This window comes from Phodopus roborovskii, unplaced genomic scaffold (genome assembly GCF_943737965.1).
Source record: "Phodopus roborovskii unplaced genomic scaffold, PHOROB, whole genome shotgun sequence".
Classification (NCBI taxonomy): domain Eukaryota; kingdom Metazoa; phylum Chordata; class Mammalia; order Rodentia; family Cricetidae; genus Phodopus; species Phodopus roborovskii.
Genome location: NW_026126571.1, coordinates 30,372,197 through 30,389,008, shown reverse-complemented (window position 1 = coordinate 30,389,008; position 16,812 = coordinate 30,372,197). Strand labels below are relative to the sequence as shown.

Here is a 16,812-nt window from a genome sequence, read left to right as displayed (position 1 = left end):
CCATAGCAAGGGATGTTTAGGGCCTTGATAAGCATCAAGATACCCAGGGTCACACAGAAACCCAGCTACATCATGAACACTTGTGTCTTGAATGGCTGCTAGGGAGGATGTCTGGGAGGACAATGCCAGGACCAGTAGAGAAATGTTTGGCACACAACTGAGTGCTCTGTAAGTTGTGGATGTTGCCACCTGCCTAGAGCTCTGAGGAGCCCTCAGACCTTGACCTCTCTCCCTCCCTGCTCTCCTACCTCTTTTATTCCAGCAGCAATAAAGAAGAAGAAGAGGAGGAGGAGAGAGGAGAGAGAAGAGAGAGAGAGAGAGAGAGAGAGAGAGAGAGAGAGAGAGAGAGTGCAGCGCAGCCCACACTGGTTCGCCATTCCGGCTCTAACAAATGTTAACCTCCTCTCACAAAATGGAGTCCCTAGGGCTCCCTCTGAGAGTCTGGAGTCTTTGGTGTACCTTTCCCTCTCTCCCTTGAAGTCCTTTGTCACCCTGGAAATGTCAGGAGGGAACTTTTTTTCTACTTGAATTTTTTAAAAACCAATTGTGATCACGACAAGGCCACCGAGGGCTGGGCTACCCTTAGGCATGGCCTTCTGGAAGAAGGAGGAAAGGCCTACTGCTGGATGAGTATAACAAGTTCCTGGAAAAAGGAAGTGAAATTAGCAGACATGGACGGCAAGATGACAGGGTTGTTGATGGATGGTTTGCATTTTCAAATCAGCTGTTTAAATGTTTCTATCAGGCCATGCGGTGGGTGAGCCACGTGTGGTTGAACTCTGTTTTCAGGTATACACATGGTCACCTATTGGACAGGCCACAGGTTAATCTGCTATCACCCACTGTGTGTCACTGCTCAGCAAACAGACTCACACCAGGGCCTCTGACCTCAACTCTGGCCCTTCCTATCAGACCACACTACACAGCAGAACCTAAGGCCTCTTGATTCATAGGTAAGGATGCTGGGACCTCCATGCAGGGCCTACTACTCACCCTCACTCTCCTGCAAGGGACACCTGGATGTCTAGCTGAGAACCCAAAGGCAAACTCTGTCCCACTCCTGTTCTGTATGGTCAGTCTTGCTGTTCCTACTAGATAGGAGAGCAGAGATGAACTTTAACTGATTTAAAACACAAAGTATCTAAATTTTGTATTTGGAGCCTAGATCATACTACAGTGTGCATGTCTCTTTACATGGTCTCCCTACTAATACATGCCTAAACACACACAGATACACACACACACACACACACACACACACACACACACACACACACAGAGATACATACAGATATGACCCCCCAGTATCTAGAAGCATATATCATGTTTTAAGGTTTGAGGGAATGAGTTTAGAAAGGTCTAACCTCCATCATGGCTGCACGTGAGGCCCAAGGCCACAGTACCTCTTTGTTCAAGGCCTCCTGAACACCTCTGGGTAACCTCTCTGCTGTGTCAAAGTACTTGGAGGCAGATTCTGGGTGGCCAGGCACAAGAGCTATGTGACATCCCTGCCAAAGCCAGGCAATGGGAATCTAGCTACCAAGAGGCATGGACACAGAACCTGAGGGATCCGAGGGCCCCTGAAGACCACTTACGGCAAGGCCACAGGGCTCTCGGACAGGGCCTCGTTTACAGAGCCAAGTAAAGACTACAATTAAGCACTTCTGGTCCCAGGGCCAGAACTTAGGGTGCGGTGACAGCCAAGAATCAGGGTGCATGGCTCATGGGCCATATGTTTGGAGATTCTCATACCACTGCCTGAGGGAGAGTGGGCAGCAAGGGACCGTGCCAAAGGTCACAGCAAGAGAAAAAGAGTGTCAGAGCAAGGGGGCATGCCTAGGCCCACATGCATGGGTTCACACCCATGCTGTCCCTGGGAGGCTTCCACTCACAAAGTAGCAGCAGGCAGACAGGTGCATGTGACTGCACCATAGGGAAAAGTGGGTGGACAGGATGGGGATGGGAGCCCGTGGGCAGAACCACGTCCACATCTCTACCATATGGATCCCATGGAGATGGCTTGTTTGCTTGCTTAAATAAAAGTGTCTTCATTCCATAACAGTTATTAACAGTCTCCACTACCAAAAGGAAGGCACAGTGTGGTAAAATGAGAAAGAAAGACTGAGAGAATGAAAACAGCAGCAATGAGGACGCACACACACACACACATGCACGCACGCACGTGCACACATACACACACACACGCACACACACACACATACTGCTCTTGCCAGATAGCTAGCTGAGGATGACCTCAGTCTTCCTGCCTCTATCTCCAAAGTGCTGAGATTGCAGGCATACATCTCTACACTCAGTTTGAGCAGTGCTGGAGATTGAACCCTGGACTTTGTGCATGGTAGGCAAACACTCTAACACCTGAGATACAACTTTAGTGCAAGAAAGATGATTTTTTTAAAAAAGTCATAATTTGCTCAAGTTTGCTTCTGGTAGGTTCCTCTTATGTACCTTTTGCATTTTCATGACAACCCTCAGGAGATATTCCAACTGCCATTTCGCTAGTTCAGAGACACCAAGGAGCCTGTCTAGTCACCCAGTTAGTGAGATGGGCAGCAGGGGAGAATCCAGATCTCCAAGCCCCTATTTCTCATCACACACTAACTGAAGGCCTACAATACAAAGGAAACCAGAGTAGGTGTGCCAGGCCACATCAATTCAGATGCAGTTTGCCCTTCTTGTGGGGTTGGAAGCTCTTAGGGAGATATTTTTTTGCTTTCTTTATCTCTCCCAAGTAGGATGTGCAGGGGGAGCAAAAAGAACTTTTGCTGGAGAAACTGTAGATTTAAGAGACAACCTACTGGTTCAAACATCGTCTCTGCCCTCACCAGCTGTGTCCCTTGGGCAAATGACTCATCCCATCTGTGCCTCTATTTCCCTGGTTATAAAATTGGGCAAGAAGCAGAACCAGGTCAAGCTGTGATAGTCTGAGTAACAGAACTTTGAAAGAGTCTGGCATAGTGCCAAGTGCTGAACAGTGTCCAGCAAAGACCAGAGTGTAACCCCTTTCAAAGATAACCCAGGGTCTAAGATGCAGCTTCACTGAGTCCCAGAGGAGCCTGCCCGCCCGGGGTTGGCCTCTGCAGCCACACCAGGCACTAGAACTGGGTCAGAAGGCAGGTTTTTCCAGCCTGGTGAAATTTGGCTCTTAAGAGACAAAATAAAGGATGGAAAGAGGCAGGTAGAGAAACAGAAGAGAAAGAAAGGAAGAGAGATGAACAAAGGAAAAAGGAAGATGGTAGTGAAAGACACTGCTGGGTTATAGCCCCAAGTCTTAGTACAGAAGGTAGTATTCTCTAAGGGATCCAAAGAGAGAAAGCCAGCATAGTTACTGGAGGCAATATTGGAGGGGGAACCATTTGAAGCCCCATGCCTATTCCCAGAGAGCCCAGGATGCCTCACTCTCATAAAACATGCCCACTGAAGACCTGAGGATTCTTAATGAGAGGGAAATTCAAGTACTAGTTAGGCAAATGGTCTTCTTGGCAAAGAAGGTAATGAACATACAGTGCTGTGTGGAAGATGACAGGAGAGATCAGAGCTGCAAAATGCCATTGGCTTTGGCTGAGTGATATTGAGGACCTTCCCTTTCTGCTGGTTCCCAACTGCCAGAGTGCTGAGACTTACTGAGATCAGTGAAAACAAGGAACAAGGCACATGCAGGGGTTCACCTGGCTCTAGGCTGCAAACCCAGCAGCAGCTGGAGGGACTAGTGGGTGGGGGGACTGAGGACATCTATAAATCAGTCTGTAAAAATTGTTGGAAATGAACACTCTTCCCTCCACGCATTTTCTCAGGTTGCACACTGCCTCCCAGCACCATCTGTCTGTTCAGCACAGTGGTTCAGCATGTAGGCTCAGGTGCCAGACAGCTCCGGCTTGATGCCTGGCCTTGCTGCCCCTACTATATGGCCTGTTTACAGATTCCCCCTCTTGCATAATGGAGACAGGAGTAGCATCACTCACATGGCCACTGCAGGGATGGAACGGGCCTGTATAAGAGGTGGTGGGAGGGGCAGCCCAGGGCACTCAGTCTCTGCAGAATGACTTTTGTCTGACCTTGTCCTGCCTCCCCACTGATCCTGGACCACACCGTGTCTGATGCTGATACAATTCACCATGGCTACTTCCATAAGTTTTCTAAGGCTGAGATGTATCTGTCGTCCTCTAAACTTTGGCAGACACCAAGGCATACTTAGGCAATGTCCAAGATGGGGATGCACAGAGAGGAGTTGTGACAACACATGGAACCTGAATGCTGGAGTGGTGTGGTACTAGTTTCACTCCCAGAGGCCTTTCCTGCTTATCCGAGTCAGAATCAACAGCAGGCCTGAATACCCCTGGCCTCAATGATTCAGAATTTTTAGACTTTTCAGACCAAAAAAAATTCTAGAAACCCAATGAAAAGGAGTTGGTCACTGACCAAGTGTTTCTCAAGCCTGTCACAGGAAGTTTGGGGAAGACAGGTCCAGTGCAAATAGAAGTAAGGGCACTGCTGGTGCTGCTCAGGGAGCCGTGGTTCTGGGGAGAGAGTGGGGTCACTGGGTCAGGAGAAAGCCACAACGGAGCCCAGCTGCATGAGGTAGTAAACTCAAAACTGTACAACCAGATGTGTCAATAAAACCTGAGAACAAAGCAATGGACAGTTGCTTGACCCGTGGTATGCCTCTGTAAAGACAAGCAAGCCAGCAGTGGTGGCTCACACTTTTAATCCTAGCATCCAGGTGGCAGAGGCAGACAGATCTCTAAATTCAAGGTCGGCCTGGATATAGAGTGAGTTCCAGAACAGCCAGGGATATACAGAGAAACTCTGTTTCGAAAAGAAAGACAGAAAGAGAGAGAAGACAGAGCGAGGTACTGGGAGGAGCCAAGGTCTGTCACTTGAGGATGGAGCCCAGTGTGTTGCCTTTGTCTCATATAGCTAAAGGAAATGTCTCAGATGCGGGCAGAAGTGAGCAGATGGGGAGGACTAAATTCCCAGGGATGAGTGCAGGGCAGTGGACATTAAAGACTCCAGGCCATACCTGCTGCCAAGGCCCAGAATGGCACCATCCTATTTATTCTCTTGATTCCTAATAGAAGCTGAGAGTTAACATTAGGTCACGAGTCCTACTCTCTGTCCAGGGCTAAGCCTGGACAGAGTGCTCTCTTCACTGTGCTTCATGTTGACTAATGTGACAACTAAGTATCCCCTGTACTCATTTAGACAGAAACCATATTATGGTGCCAGGTAGAAATTTGAGGTCCCAGAACTTGTTCAAGTCAGCATGCTAGAACGAAGAATGAGGTTAAGGCCACTCTCCTGTGTCCTCATAGCCTTCTCCTGGCCTGTGACTGTCCCCAGAGGGTACTCACAATCTCCCCATGCACTGAGCCACTACAACTCCTGAGAAAGCACTCCATGATGTGGCCCTCAAGTTCCTAGGATGTGGACATATTTCTGTGCTCTCTAACTCAGGGCTCAATACCTCAGCCCACACCTCAAGGCAGCTTTCCCTCTAAGCCCTGGGCCTATCTCCACCTAAGTAAGGAGAGCTGCTAGATAAATCTAAAAATGTATTTAGCCAAAGCTTTGCACTGGATAAGACCAAACACACACTAGAATGTCCATATGACAGTGTCTTCCTCCACAATGTTCTTAAGCTGGGCCACCCCAGGATCCCTGCTGGGTTGGTGACCTCAGCTGTGTTCTTAGGTAGCTTTCTGGTGGGGGAAACACTTCTACAACTCCCATGTCTTGCCCATTTGCCATGGAAACTCACTTTATACTTCTCAGTCCTGTGATGGGATCATTATTCTCATTTTACATGTAAGAAAACCAACTCCCAAATACCAGGGTCAGAAGTGAGAGAGATCGTGAGCTGGAGGGGACAAACCCTAATGCCGAGATTGCAGTTTTGTCCCTGATTCCCACATGTGTTCTCACTCAGCTATGCATGCCTTCTGTGGATAGGGTGAGCACCATCCCACTCCCCTGCTCGCGCCAAGATTCTGGTCTTGAGGAACTGCAAGGAGTAGCAGCCAAGTCCCTGCTGGAGTTCAGCAGGTGGCTGGACCACCTCCTACAGTACCAGGGGCTGGTGAGGCTAAGGGCTGGTGCCAAGGGCCCCTTCCTCCTTCTGTTTGTTAGGCTAGGTGCCAGACCAGCTTCCAATCAAAGGATTGTCCTGTCACCAAAACACCTCCTGGCAGAGTAGGAGTGCTGCTTCTTGTCAATTAGCTTGAGCAAAAGACCCAAACAACTTTCCCAGGTAGGAGATGAAAGGGAAAAGACAGAGACACAAAGATGTTCCCAAGATACGTCCTCTCATTAAGTCTACAAGATGCAATATGGCTGAAAATTTCACGTGTGTGTGTGTGTGAGAGAGAGAGAGAGAGAGAGAGAGAGAGAGAGAGAGAGAGAGAGATCAAGCCCAAGTGTCTTCTCAGTTGTCCCCACCTCTCACTGACCTTGGAGCTCACTGATTCAGCCAGGCTGGCTGTCCAGCAAGCCCCAGAGACTCACCGCCCCTGCCTCCTCAAGTATATGTACATGTCACCACACCTAGTTTGTTTGTTTTTACATAAGCTTGGGGATTAACTCAGGTCCTTGAGCTTTCACTGCAAGCACTTTACTACCTGAGCCATTTCCCTGGCTCCTCTCTTTCAATAAGTGGTTTCCGTAAGATTAGTAAATAATGGATTCACTCAGATTTTGAGACATTAATTCCTAAAGATAGCTAAACATTTTGGTTCTCAAAGACTGTCTTGGTTTTGTTGATTCCACTTCAGCTGTGGTGGACACTTCCTCATTCTCTCTAGCACCATGAACATCAGGGGTAGTGGTGTAGGAGGCACTTCCTCTAGGCTGACCTGGGAATCCATACTTGTCATCTTTACAGGAGCTTAGGGTCTAATTAAGGAGACTGGCAGACACATCAGAGAAAAGCAATTAGGCTCAGAAAAGGAAGTTGCTAACACTCAGTTAACACCTTGCCCAACTTTTCTCCTCTTCCCTAGGGCCATGAACACAAAGGCTCAGCCTTCTCTCCTCTACCCAGAGGCAACTCCAAAGGGCATCCAAGTTTCAGATGTCCCTGGGGGCTGGCTGGGACAGTTGTGGTAACTGCTTCACAGCTTGTTTGTCTGCTTCAGCTTGCTCTCCTCTCCCACCACTGCAGAGCCAAAGCTAAATTACAGAATCATGGGTCAAGGAAAACCTCAAGGAAGGGAACCCAGTCACTGAAGGTGTGTGTCATCATTTAATGAGAAACAGAGACAAATGTGCAATCTTGACCTCATCACAGCAGTCAATCCTGAACCAGTGTTGCTACCCATGGGACTCCACCTTGGCCCTTTCCTGAACACTGGTACTGATTGGCATAACCACAGAAGTCAGAGAACAGTCCAAAACACCTCAGGACAGCCTGCAGCCTGTGCTCACCTCTGTCCCAACTGTTGCTTTGAGCTAGCACAAAACAGAACTATTTGGTTGCCATTGGTTGAGGCTATCTTATGACCTCTGACCAAGAAGCAGGGTGCATGAGCCAAGCAGGTGGACCTCACCTGTAGCCTTGAGAAATATCCCTCTCTACTCAACTTGATTATAATAGAAGACCCAAGTTTGAGCCCCTGGTTTGCTACTAGCATGCCACGAGACCATGGTGGGTCATAACACAGGCAGGCTGGTCCAGGTTGAAGTTTCTGTTCTCTCTGGGTTCCCAGGAAGCACCACACACCCTTTGGGCTACTTCTCCTGGCTGGTACTCAGCAATCCAACAGGAGGCCACCTGGCCAAGTTCTGCTCTTAGACATTTGCTCCTACTGTCCAGTGTTTCTCTGTCTTACAGCTGAGAATATTTTATTACTTGTGTCCTAAGGCCATTTCAGAAATCTCAAACTACATTTAACAAGCAAGAGTGGTGTGGAGACAAACAACCTTTCTGTTCTAATCCTGGCTTCTCTCCAGGGCCAAAATACCACCTCAGACACTTTCATCTTTGCTGAAAGAAACAGGCTGCTATCAAATGCCTGCCTTTGGGAGAACCAGCTCCCCTGGTACCTCTCCTCCAACCCTCACATGTGGTCCCTTAAAGATCACCTAGACCCAAGGAAGGCATGGGCAGCTGGAGAACCAATCTGAATTTTCTTCTTAGACTCTGTGGTACACAGAGAGCAAGGACCTCCACGGAACAGCATAGCACAGAGTACATACAAAGAGAAGGATGGGCAGATCCCCAAGTCCAGGGCTCCCAGGTGTGACCTTAGAGCTGAATTCACTTGTCTCTTGCCCATGTCACAGGTGGTCCATCCGTTCCTGCCTGGTGAGTAATATGAACAATTGCAGTAAAATGTCACTCTCACCTAGCTCCATACTCTCATGTCCTGCTCAGACCTGGTCCCTGTTGATAGAAACAGGTTCTAACTACTGGAGAGTAGGCAGATACTTGAGTCCTGAAGTCGTCTTCTACCAAGGACTTATCTGGCACTGAACTGGCAAGTGAGCAGTCCAGCACAGAAGATCTCGTATCTTCCACACTGGGTGCTCTTGTTGCCCTGTGCTGTGAGGATATCTTTCTTTGTCTACTTTCTTTCAGTGACCCTCCCTCAAATAAAACCTAGAAAAAGGTGTTGCTATTACTAGTCTCCACTGAGGACTATGTACTGTTATAGTTGACGAAACACAAGACTAACTGGACAGACTGGAAAGGCGTGAAGACACTTTCTGCTTGTTATTGCCTCTTCCTCGGCCCATACTTCATTTAGGTAACATTACGATCAGTTTGTAGCCTGGAAATTTTTCTGAAAAACAAATGGGCTCTGAAGTGATGCTTCTTGGCAGCTGTTTTCTCTCTCATTTCCCCTATCCTCCCTCTGATCCACTCAGCTCCCTGTTGGGATGTTCAGTTTCTTGTGCCTTTTGCTTCTGTGGGCACTCCAGACACTTGGAAGAGCCTAGTGAGGCACCCTCCCAACTCTAGCACTCTTGGCTTCCTCCATTCCCATGTCTACTTCCTCGAACTCAACCACCGGAGAAACACCCAGGCTTCCCATTTCTTCCTTAGGCACCCCACCAATCTCAGCAACCCCAAACCTGTCAGCATCTGTTGAAATGCAGCACTCAGGCCCATAAAAAAAAGTGCTGAGCATCATGTTAGAACAGGCCTTCATGCTTGGTCAATCAGCTGTGACCTCACTCGGATGATAGTGGACCCACGTGAGAAGGGAATTACATCCCTTGGGTTTAACCACAGGGACTCTCAAGAGTCTCCACTGCCACCCATGGTATGCATCTGCAGCCAGAAAGTCAGCTGGCTGTGCATGCCCCCACCCCCAAGCAGGGAAGCACCTCCAGCACACTGCTCATTCACTCAAATTGTACTCATCTCTTCCTCTACCTGCTTAGAAAATACCCAAACCTCCATCCTTTGCTTCCTGTTGACAGGAAGCCTTCTCTGCCAACTCATGGCTTGCCACAGACCCATGGGAAAGCATCTGAGCCACAAGGCTCCTGCCAGGGCCCTGATGTTTTGGTGTTCTCTAGCTGGGCAGTGAAATTGCTGATGAATGTTCAACAGAGACCAATTTGCTCTCAGAAGCCTCAGATTTCCAACTGCTTTTCTGTGAGGCAGAGGCCCACCCTCACCAAGGGAAGCTTGTCAGGCAGTGGTCCTTAGGCACTGAAGTTCTGTGGGAGGGCAATCTTATAATGACTTCCTCTTTTGCCAGGAGGGCAAAGAGGAAGGATGCCACAGGGTGAGGGCAGAACTTTTGGGAAGAGGGAAATAACCTGCTGATGTGTAGATACAGAACTCCACATTTGCTGCCAAGTACAGTGACTGTGGACCCTTTCGAGATTGTTCTGGTTCTGTGCCGGATGGGAAGGTCCAGAAATGGCAGTTCAATGAGCTATACTACCCCCAGCCCTAGGAGCAGAGTACCTAGGGCCAAAAAGAGCTACTGAAGTACTAGACCATAGTACTGGTATATGTGAAATAAGAGCTAAACTCAGAAGCCAGGCAATGGTGGTGCACAACTTTAATCCCAGCACTTGGGAGACAGAGGCAGAAGCATCTCTGTGAGTTTGAGACCAGCCTGGTCTAGAAGAGCTAGTTCCAAGATAGGCTCCAAAGCCACAGAGAAACCCTGTCTTGAAAAAACAAACAAACAAGGGCTGGAGAGATGGCTCAGAGGTTAAGAGCACTGGTTACTCTTCCAAAGGTCCTGAGTTCAATTCCCAGCAACCACATGGTGGCTCACAGCCATCTGTAATCCGGTCTGGTGCCCTCTTCTGGTGTTGAAGCAGACATGTAAGCAGAGCATTGTAAACACAATAAATAAATCTTTAAACAAACAAACAAACAAAACCAAAAAACCAGGAGCTAAACTCAGATGGTGTTGTTAGGGTAGGCCCTCATCCTATATGACTGGCAGTCTTTAAAGAAGAAGAAAAAGAAATGTGAGCACAGCCACCCAGAGGGGAAAGGCCACATGAAGACAGAGGCAATGTTGGAGTGATGCTGCCGCAAGCCAAGAGCTGTGGGGCTACCAGGCAGTACTCTGGAGACAGTAGAGAGAACATGGCCCTGATAACAACTTGGCATTGGCCTTCAGGCCTCTAGACCCAAGAGGGGTAGATCCTTGTGGTTGCCTGTCACCTGGAACGGGGGAGCTGTGGGCAGCATGAGGGGTCCTCACCTCCCGTGTTTTGCTGTTCCCCTGAACTGTTCCCTCTGTTATGATGGGAATCTTAGTGCGGCAGAACTCAGAGAAACCCGAGCGTGTGATGAAGGCTGTGGGGTGTAGTGAGATATGTACCCTGTCCCCACCTATTGCACTGACCACGTCACTGGGACGTGGATACAGATGCAGATGTGACCTGTGGGGGCTAGGCCTGGTGTCCGGACCTCAGCTCTCTCTCTTACTTCCTTGTTGGGTTGCAGAGAGCATCAGGGGACATCCTTGGAGCAGGAACCCACGGTGGTCATCTGTTTCTGGTGTGATTTCTCCCCGAATAAACATCCATCAGCCTATACTGTGTCCCAGAATCTTATTTCCCACACAGTAGTTGGCAGCTCTGGGGCCGACCCTGCTCTGGTTTTCTTGACCCTGCCATGTACCCTCTGAGACTCACACCCTGGAGCTGGGGGCAGAAACACATCAGGGGAGTGAGCTGTAACTCTGTCTCCTCCCAGGTTGCACTCTGCCCTCCTTTCTTAAGTCAGCTCTGGATATATAGTCTACTTAAGATTACTGAACATTAGCACAAACACTAAGCCAGGAAGATCCTGGCTTGCTCTTCTGTCTGGTAACTGGGGAACTGCACCTTGCTTTATTTATGTCCAACCTGTTATGTAGCAGGCATCGTGCAAGGCCTGGGGGCATCATGGCACCAAGATGTCTGTGCCCCTACTGTCCTACAAGGGTAACTGTAGGCACCTGCCACCTAATAGACTCTGCACAGCTTTCTGCTTTTAAATTTGGCAAACTGTGGAGACTTAAAGCAGCAGGCTTTGATTCTACATCTGTTCACAGTCTGTGCTGGGCTCTGGGGTCAGTTGGTAACTCAGCTGGGCCATGGGACATGGCAGCTCTACTCACATGCCCAGCTGACTTCACGAAGGCCAGCTAATAGAGGACAATATGGTTGTGTGTCTAGTGCACAGTTCAGGTAGCCTCAAATCCATTGCTTTCTCCAGACTATTGGTCACAATAGGACTCAGGACATGGAGCCATAGACTCTGCCTCTAGACAGGTCACAGTGTAAGGAATTTGAGTACAGTTAAATTAGTAACTAAATCTCTAAATCTAACTAATGTCATTAATTAGTTAATGCACATATAATTCTTTATATACTGTTTAAATAATATGAATTTTAGTATATATGCACTATGACACATATAGATATTACAAACAAAGTGGAAGTAAAGTCTCCACTTAACTCCAGTGCCCCAAATGTATCAGCAGTACCCATCTGACATTCAGTTGGCATGCTGTACCCACATTCAAGAAGCCTATTCACTGGCCAGATCTTTCACATGAAGACACTGACACACAACATTCAGGCTTTGTTAGTAAATCTGAAGCCAAAAGAGAGTCCTAGGGCCCAGCACTGAGCTGCTGAAGCTTCCCACATCTGGGTCCCCTAAGAGTTTATGCTCACAAACATCCAAAGATGCACCAAGCTACTGAAGCATGACCTAAGATGCTGACTCACATTGGCTACTCCAGCTGCTGGCTAATCTTTATTTGGAAGCCAGAAATATCCTGCCGTTGTCAATTAGTAGTAAAGGGTAGTTCTTCTCAATGATGGATGAACAGTGCAGATGACTTATAAAAGATATATAGATGATGTATGGATAGACAGCGATCAATGGATACATGATTGATGGATGGAGATGACAGATAAGATAGGTATGTAGATGATACATGGATACTTGAATATAAAGAGACATGGATAGATGATGAATGGATGAAGATGATACATGAATATTTGGACAGATTAGATAGATGATGACTATATGGGTAGATAATATATGAAAAGATAGATGATGGTTGGATGAATGGATGGTTGGATTAATAGATGGATGAACAGATTTTGGATAGGTGCACAAATATTACATGGATACTTGGATAAATTAGATAGATCACATATAGGTAATTGTCTTACTTAGGGGTTTTACTGCTGTGATAAAACAAATGACCAAAAGCAAGTTGGGAAGGAAAAGGTTTAACTTATACTTCCATATCACTGTTCAGCATCAAAGGAAGTCAGGACAGGAACTCAGACAGGGTTGGAACCTGGCATCAAGAGCTGCTGCTGAGTCCATGGAGGGATGCTGCTTACTTGTTTGCTCCACATGGCTTGTTCAGCCTGCTTTCTTATAGAACCCAGGACCACGAGCCCAGGGATGGCACTACCCACAATTAGGTGGACCCTTCCCCACTCATCACTAATTAAGAAAATGCCTCACAGCTGGATCTTATGGAGGATCTATCCTTCCTCTCTGATGTTTCTAGCTTGTGTCAAGCGAACACTAAACCAGTCAGTACATCGATGAATGCTCAATAGATGAAAGGATGGGAAGACAGGAAAGCACACAGAAGAAATGGAGGCTAGAATCCAACTGTTTTAAACCAGGAGGTGCAAGAATCCCACGGAGAACTTAATGAGTAACTAAATCATGGGTTTTGTCTCAGATATTCCAATTCAGTAGTTTAGACTGACACCTAGCATTTGACATTTTTAAAAGCATATTAGACTGTGCTATTATACTTAAGCTGGTTCAAGACCACACGTTGGTAAGCCCTGCCATAAATCCAGCCATCTAAGAGAATGTACAAACCGTTTTATCAAGGCCAAAACCAAATGTCTTCCTCAGACTCCAGTACAGGGTGTTTCAGTGGTGAGAGGGACAGAGATCATATTGTCACTTGATCCTCCAACCCCAGGGTCACAACACTATTCCTATTGCTATGCTCTGCAGGGAGTGTGGTCACAGGTCATCAACAGCACCAAGGGCCCTGTGGCCTCAAGCAGGGTGAGAAGTTAGGCACACAGCAGGTGGCAGTATCTTGAGCTCACTCAAGCCCAGTTATACCACCACAACCTTCTGACTTGCCTCTTATTTTAGTTTGTCTCCAGTGACAGTGAAGGACTTCAGGAGCTCCTCTCCCAAGAGGGCTAGGAACATGTGTGTTCTGTCACTAATGTGTAATAAGTGAAGACCCTAACCTTTCTGGGAGCTTGTGTCACACAGGGTCCTGCCTCGCTCAGGTCTTTCTTCCTGTCTTCCTGGGAGCATCCCCCAACTATCTTCCCCTACAGAAGGGCTCTGGACTCTGACTGCTTAAGTCAGCCAAAGCACTTCATCTTGCTGGTGTGTCTGGCTACTTCTCAAAGTTTAATGGCTTCAGTCTAGGCCCCTGAAAAAGCTCCCAGACAAGAGCTTAGGTCTTGGTGAATACTTTAAGTTAAACAGTGTTAGCAAAGGATTAAGAAAGAAGTTTGAGGAAGCCAGACAGGCCATGAGGATATGTTAAAAAGCGGGTCCCTAGGGGGGAACAGCAGCATCTTGCTGGATTCTCCTGAAGTGGTCTGTGCATCCACATCAGAATTGTCTACCCAATGACACCCTACTTGGTGGAAGTCTTTCCTTTGAGTACTGTGATGGCTAAGATAAGAACAGCCCCCACAGGATCCTATATTTGAATGCTTGCCCCCCCCCAAGCTGGGAGAACTGCTTGAGAAGAATGAAAAGGTATGGCTTTGTGGAGGAGGTATGTTACTGGGGATAGGCGTCAGGTTCCCCTGGTAGTTGCCCCAACCCCTGCCTCACATCTGTGGATCAGATACAAGATGAGCTGTTGTTTCAGCACCAAAGTAACCAACACAGACGCTATCCCAGCACTTGAGGTGGCCCCACATTCAGCTGAACCAGATGCCAAAGCTGGGAAGAATCTTTTAGATAGGGAGAAAGACACATGCCCAAAGCTGCCCACAAGGATATGGGGGACTTAGGGCAGGCTTGAGCATAGGGGGCATGGTCTTTGCTGCAGTTCTGTCTTTGTAAACCATTTCTGAGTCTTGGCTGGCCTGGAATTCATTGAGAGGACCAGGTTGGCTTTGAGCATAAGGAGATCTCTGGGCCTCTGATTCCAGAGTACTGGGATGAGGTGTGTACCACTATGCCTGGCAGAGCCTGGCCTTTGAGTCAAGGTTGTATGAGGAGATACAGGATGCCCAGTTAAACAGGAGTCTGCATAACAATAGACCAGTTTTAGTGCAAGTATATTCAAAACACAGCATGGGACACACTTAAGGTTAAAGAAAAAAATGCATGTTGTTTGAAATCCATTTTTAATTGGGCCTCTTCTGTTTACTCTCTGGTAACCTTTCTTCAGGGTCCTACTTGATCTGATCTCAGACCATTCCCTTCCTTCCATCGGGCACTGCATTGCACTGGATCTAGAAGTACCATCTCCTTCTGCATCTGATGTGGTCTCACCATAAGCAGTTGTTGTGGAACTGACCTGTTGGAAGTCCCTAGTTCACAGCCTCTCCCAGCACAGGAATCACTGGGTCACCATTAGTGGGTAGATATGAGGAGCCTCTGGTCCCACCAGTAAATACAAGCACTCTTAAGAGACAGAACTCTCTCCCTTGGACCTGAACCTAATCCTAATGAAAACATCAGGCATAGGTCACATTTGGTCACATTTGGTGAACAGCTGTGTGACAATGGAGTGAACACTGCTTTCAATAAGGGCTGGGTTATGCCAAGAATATGCTTTGATGTTGCTTTTCAGCCTTCAGCCTATCAGGCCCTTAGCTGGTGCTGGATTTTGCCCTCTACTGTCACACATATCACCCCACTTCCATGACAAACACACATAGAGTGGGGGATCAGCCTCTCCATTTGGCCTCAGTTCAATGTGGCTTGCTCAATGGGCACGCACTACTTAGTCCCCTCCTCTCTCCTTGCCCACTTTTATTATTCATCTTATTGAGACCATTTGCTGTGTAGCCCAGGCTAGGCTTAGATTTACAACAACCCTCATGTGTCAGCCTCCTAAGTGCTGGGATCTCTTTCTTTACTCTGGTGTGCATGTAATAACCACATGTATACAGCACTTTACATTGTAAAGAGCTTTCCCATTTATTATTTTATTTCAGCCTTCCTACAAGGTGGGCAAATGGGCACCAGTTTCTGAGACAAACAAGATAAGCTAAGTGGTTAAAGGGCCAGCTCACATGATAACGTTAAACATGTCTTACATGGGCAATGTAAGTAGGAGTGTTTTCTCAAATAAAACTCGTATTGCTGTTTGTTTGAGTCACTGCAGGACTCATGACTTACCCAGATACCCAACTTCATCCTGCTCCCCAAAGAACCCATTAGCCGTAGGGGCTCCAAGCCCCAAGTCTCCACTCAGTATTGTACTTTTGGGCTGGAATTAAAAGGTGGTAGAGAGCATCTAAAAGGAAGGGCCTGGGGGTAAATGAGAACCAGGTAGCCCTGGCAAGCCAGCTCTGCCTATGCTGTGACAGGGATCAGCAATGATGGGGCTGAATGTGCTCTACCACACTGCCTAACATGTGCATGTGTAAAAATCTTTGCTTGGCTGGTCATCTCGAAGGATGCAGCCATTATGGAGGTGAAAACCAGCATCCTTGGGCTACCCTCTAGGTCAAGCCAGACTGATTGGTGATCAGCACTGTGAACAATCTCTTCTGCATGCTGCTCTCTCTGGTTATTTAGATCAATGTCGCTAAAGTCTAATCAAGGTGGCAGAGTGGTGATTTGAGCTGAAGTTAGCTACAGCCCTGTATAGATGAGGGCTCCTCTAACCTTCAAATTCCACAGAAGCCCAGAATGTTCCTGGAGCCAAATCCAGGAAGTCACTGCAAAAGGACCCCAGCCGCGAGACTCAAATGAACCCTGAGGAAATTGGTGTGGAGGGAGAGCCATTTGGGGGTGGACCCACACCGTGGCCCCCGCGATGTCCCCACCCACTACTCCTTTCCTTGGTCCCCGGCGGCGGCGCACAGCCTCCCCCCCCCCCCCAGAGCGCAGTCCACACCGTCCTTTTTCAGCAAAACAACACGACTCACCACCCCCTTCCCCAGCACCCGAACCGGCCAGATCCGGGGCTACGCCCAGTCCTCCACCAGGTTACAAGCACTCGGGAGCGCGCTCCGCGTCCCCGCTTCCCAGCAGACACCCCTGCCCTTGCCCCTGCCCGGGACAGTTCCGGAGCTCCACGCGAGTGCTGACTGAGATCTAACCATGGATTCCGCGGCCCAGCTTGGGCCTTG

The 16,812-nt window shown here is 48.1% G+C and overlaps 1 protein-coding gene across 2 annotated transcripts in view; it reads right to left on the bottom strand.

Annotated features, from left to right (window-relative positions):
- The window catches only part of Prkag2 (protein kinase AMP-activated non-catalytic subunit gamma 2), a 242,124-nt gene that overhangs the window by 224,482 nt on the left and 830 nt on the right, over positions 1-16,812 (bottom strand). The gene's annotated exons all lie outside the window — the stretch shown is intronic.